Source organism: Arachis hypogaea, chromosome 15 (assembly GCF_003086295.3).
Source record: "Arachis hypogaea cultivar Tifrunner chromosome 15, arahy.Tifrunner.gnm2.J5K5, whole genome shotgun sequence".
Classification (NCBI taxonomy): Eukaryota; Viridiplantae; Streptophyta; class Magnoliopsida; order Fabales; family Fabaceae; genus Arachis; species Arachis hypogaea.
The window spans coordinates 123238821-123243133 of record NC_092050.1 but is presented as its reverse complement, the minus strand read 5'-3'; the positions used below and the strand labels follow the sequence as shown (position 1 = coordinate 123243133).

The 4313-nt window shown below is 35.1% G+C and overlaps 1 long non-coding RNA gene across 1 annotated transcript; it reads right to left on the bottom strand.

Annotated features, from left to right (window-relative positions):
- Positions 1-698: 698 nt before the first annotated feature.
- On the bottom strand, positions 699-2679 carry LOC112747127 (uncharacterized). Its single transcript, XR_003174793.3, has 4 exons — positions 2492-2679; positions 1590-2148; positions 1355-1418; positions 699-1064 (listed from the first exon to the last, which is right to left on the bottom strand). It is a non-coding gene; the product is annotated as an uncharacterized lncRNA (long non-coding RNA).
- Between the last annotated feature and the right edge of the window lie 1634 nt (positions 2680-4313).

The window sequence follows — 4313 nt, the reverse complement described above, 5'->3', positions numbered from 1 at the left end:
GCTGACCGACTTCATGTCATGTTTTCAGCAGTTACCTCTTGATGCTTCCATTGGATTTGTGATGTGAAGGTGCTTTCCAAGTTTATCAGACGGAAGGAAACAAATCGCCCGGCGATGATCAACATTTAAGCCCAATCATTCATCACTTCCATTTTAAAATTTTGTAATTGAATATCTTGTATTCTGTTAGTGTTTCATCCGGTAGCACAAATTTTGGTATTCTTGACTTGAATTGTCAAGATATATTTTGTAGATTAAGGCAGCAGGGTGTAGTAGATCAAAGGTTCATTTTTGTTTTAATGTATCGAGTTACATGTTACTATTTTTTGTTCTTATGTAATAAAAGCAACTCTCTTATTTTGTTCATCTAATTCTGAGTCATGTTCAATCTTATAAAAGGGGAGTATAGATTCTGAAAAAAAACTCAATGGATAAAAAACTCAGTGGGTAATTTTGAGTCATCTAACTCTACTGTTTATATGCACGCTTTTATAGTCCTCTATCATTACTCAATATGATATAAAACCAAATTAACAAAAATGGGTTCAAGACACAAGACTGAACTCACAGATTTGTCTTGAAATAAGACAAGTTCTTGCTTACATTTTCTGTTCAACAGAACAACCAAAGCAATAATTGAGACCAGTTAATAGAGCTCCAACAAAAGATACTGCCACAGTAGTTAATGAAATTTTGAATTGAATCTAAATTTAAATTTCTCATCAAATTTATGCCTGGAAGGAAAAATATACAACATCTTATCGCTAAAATGGAATAACTACATCAACTACATTCCTAATTTTTCTTCATTAGATATATAACTACATGCTTTTTATTAGACTAAATGAAAATAAGGATTGGCCTTATGAAATTGGACCCTATAACATGAGAATGAAAAAAAAACTGGCCCAAATACAGGCAAATACAAATTACAATGGCAGTGGGATGGATCCTCTGAGAGATTCCCAAAACTATCTTGGAGATTTTGAAGAGAGACATCTCCCACATGAGACTAACTTCAGCAATGCTCTTGGTTTTCAAGTTCGAATTTTCAAGCGGGACAGCTGCCAATGCAATCAAATAAATCAATAATGTGTATAGTAATCAAAGCAAATGCAAAACAAAATCTAAAAATATGCACTTTCACCAACACAATCACAACATATGAAGCTGAAGCATAAAAACTACAAACATATGCATCAACACTGCTGTATTTCTAGTTAATAGTCTTGCCTGAAAAGTTTGAATATATTCTTAATGGTGGATAAAATATTATTATTTTTATTTACTTTAAAGGAAAAAGGTTCATGTATGAATTCTAACATTAAATTTAGATCATGCAAAATATGATTACCTTCTGACGGGTTGCTCTTGATGCTTTCCAGCAAAGTAAGCTCCTTGATCTTGGTTCCAGTTTCCTGTAGAGTAAGAATTTTAGAATCAATAGGCAGTTACAAAAGAGACACTGCTAGTTTACTGAAACAGAAAAATACTACTAGTACCCAGGCTAATGGAGATTCTAAGCAAGCTACCATCCTTGAATTACAAAGTGTACACATCAAAAGAAAATGGATAAAGAAGCAACATACAGATTCTCTAGTTCAAGCTTTTCAGCAATGGAAACTGCTTTGCGTTTCGACCACCCACTTCGCTGGCTTTCTGCCTGCTGGATTACATGAGCAAGAGATACCTTGCTTTTTACAATACTTTTACTTTGACCTTGTTTCCTAAGCTTTCTGCAGTCCAAGTGAGACTTAACTATTGGATTTCTTTGGGAAGCTGATGCTTGCCCGATACTTGAACCTTCTACACTTCTGTAAGATGTTGCATGAGCATCAACTTGCTGTGCATCATTCTTGTTCTCTACTGGAGAAGCTGCTTCTTCTATGATTTCACCCCTTGGATGAGCTCGAGCGACACCCACACCGACACCACTTAATTCTCTAATGTATGACGAACTATCATCAGTAGCAGGCAATGTAAGAGGAAGTTAAACAGCTGAGCCTGCATCTCTAGTTGACTCGCATCTAATTTCTATCGTTTTGTATGTTCCGAGGACAGATTCAAATGCTTGTAAAATGTGACCTGTTAACTTCTCAGCCGTGGATTTCGTCATTTGAGAACTAAACATTAGCTGCACAGTTGGAGCTGCACAATATTGCATCCTCTATCATTAGATAAATGGTAACTAATTGTCAATACAAACAACAAAAACAGGATGGAGACACATAATCAACCTACCATAATAATAACAACAATATCAACACATTAAACAAAAAAGAAAGCTACTTATGAAAGCAAATAAAAAGCTGCATAACTGGATTAAAAATCACTATTAATTTTATGACGAACCCAAAAGCAAGTTTTCAATGCATTTTGCTACAAGGCCCTTCAGTTGACTAACATTAAGTGTAATCAAATACATAAACCAGTTTACCTAATTCTTCACAAAGCAACATGCAAAAATGAACAGCGAGGAATTGATGTTTACCTGCTCCAAAATTGACAGAGATCAGCTTGCCTTCTTTATACAAAAATTCTCTCAGTCCAGTAACTTGAATCCTCTCAAGAACCTCTAACCACATCTCTTCAATACCTTTATGATTTTTACTCAATATCTGCCTTTCATTCATTCTACTCTTGTTGGCCATATGGGAATAAGTTTGTTGAGTGGCAGAACCAGACACACTGGGAGAGGCGCCAGAAAGGGAGAGGCGCTGAACGACGGCGGCTGGACGGGGCTCGACGATGGAGGGCGAAGGGGCTCGACCATGGAGGACGAAGGGGCATTCAAAGAACTTCCATAGAGGAGAAAGACGCAGCGTTTGCCGAGTTGAGTGGTTTAGCCTTCCTTCTCCTTTAGGTTCTTTAAATTTCGTGGGTGGTTAGCTACCGAGATCAATGCAGTCAATTATTGTTAGGGTTTTGCCGTTTTGGTGTGCTTCGGAGGGGAGGGGGCACGAATGATATTAGGAGAAGATGAAGAACAGATTGATTTTTTTTTTTTTGATATGTTTTGCTTTGTTTCAGAGAGGGGATGAATGATTATGGGAATTGGAGAAGACGAAGAACGATTATTTTTGTTTTTTTATATGTTTTTGTTTTGTTGTTTAAATTAATTGAAACTATAAAATTAGGATTAATTGAATTCTAAAATTTGATTAATTTAAAAGAGTATTTTTGTCTAATCAAATAAAATAAGGACGTTTAAGACTTTTTATAAAATTAAATAAAAAATATATTTTTATTTTTATTTAATTAAAGGGGTATATTAATAAAAGTGCTGATATAATATATATTTAAAAAAGAAAAAATTAAATACTGATGTGAAAAAAAATGCCACATAATTTATTACTATTTGTCCATATTTTAAACATATCGGTACGTATGAATTTATCATCGTACCCTAGCAAACACCATTTTCTTTTATGAATTTATTATCTAATTTCAAGTTAACTTTCACGAAAGCAACAAAACAATTTATTTATATATGGTTCACCAAAAAACAAAACAAAATTTATTATTAAAATGATTTTGATATCTCACCGTTTTTCACAATATTGTAGTTGTTGTTGTTTCCAGTTCGGCCTGGAGAGAGAAGGGGTCACCGGATCCATGTGATTATGTGGGGATCAAGGCAGATTCTCACTGTCGGTGATCACTTGGTCCCTCACGAGTATGGTTATTTTGTTTATTTTCTCTCTCTGTGGGTCCACGTTGCGATTAGATCACTGATTTGTTCTTGCTGTGGCTATCAAGAATTCAGAGTATCCTATGGAAAATTGGAAATCATATCAAGCGATGTAGCGGATAAGTTCCAGTGTGACGCTGTGTTGCGATTTACGCAAAGCAGACGCCGTTTTGGGGTCGCGTAGTGAATAAAAAATGGAACCGTGATTCTCGGCAGGATCCAATCCTTGTCTAAACCCCAGGTAGATCTTGGAGACTTCTGTCTGACCACAATCACATGCGTGTTTCAACTAGAGTATGCAAAAAAAAGGGTTTTTATCAATAAAAAATTACTAATTTTATTTTAATAAAAATTTAGCTGCTATTAGAGCTTGTTTGGTACCTGTTCCATAATCCTCAATCTTCGGTCAGTGGACTAATACCTCGGTCAGTTGGCTAATGTTACCAAAACTTAAATAAATGGTCTACTATACAAATTGCCATCTAAGATCTCAGACTTAAATAAAAAATCTCAAAGAGTTAGTTAGTTAGTTACACAGGAAGACCATAAATAACGACATCAAATCCAGTCAAAAGCGGCAGACAAAAAACAAGAATCAAAGCATCACACAGAAAGATTAAGT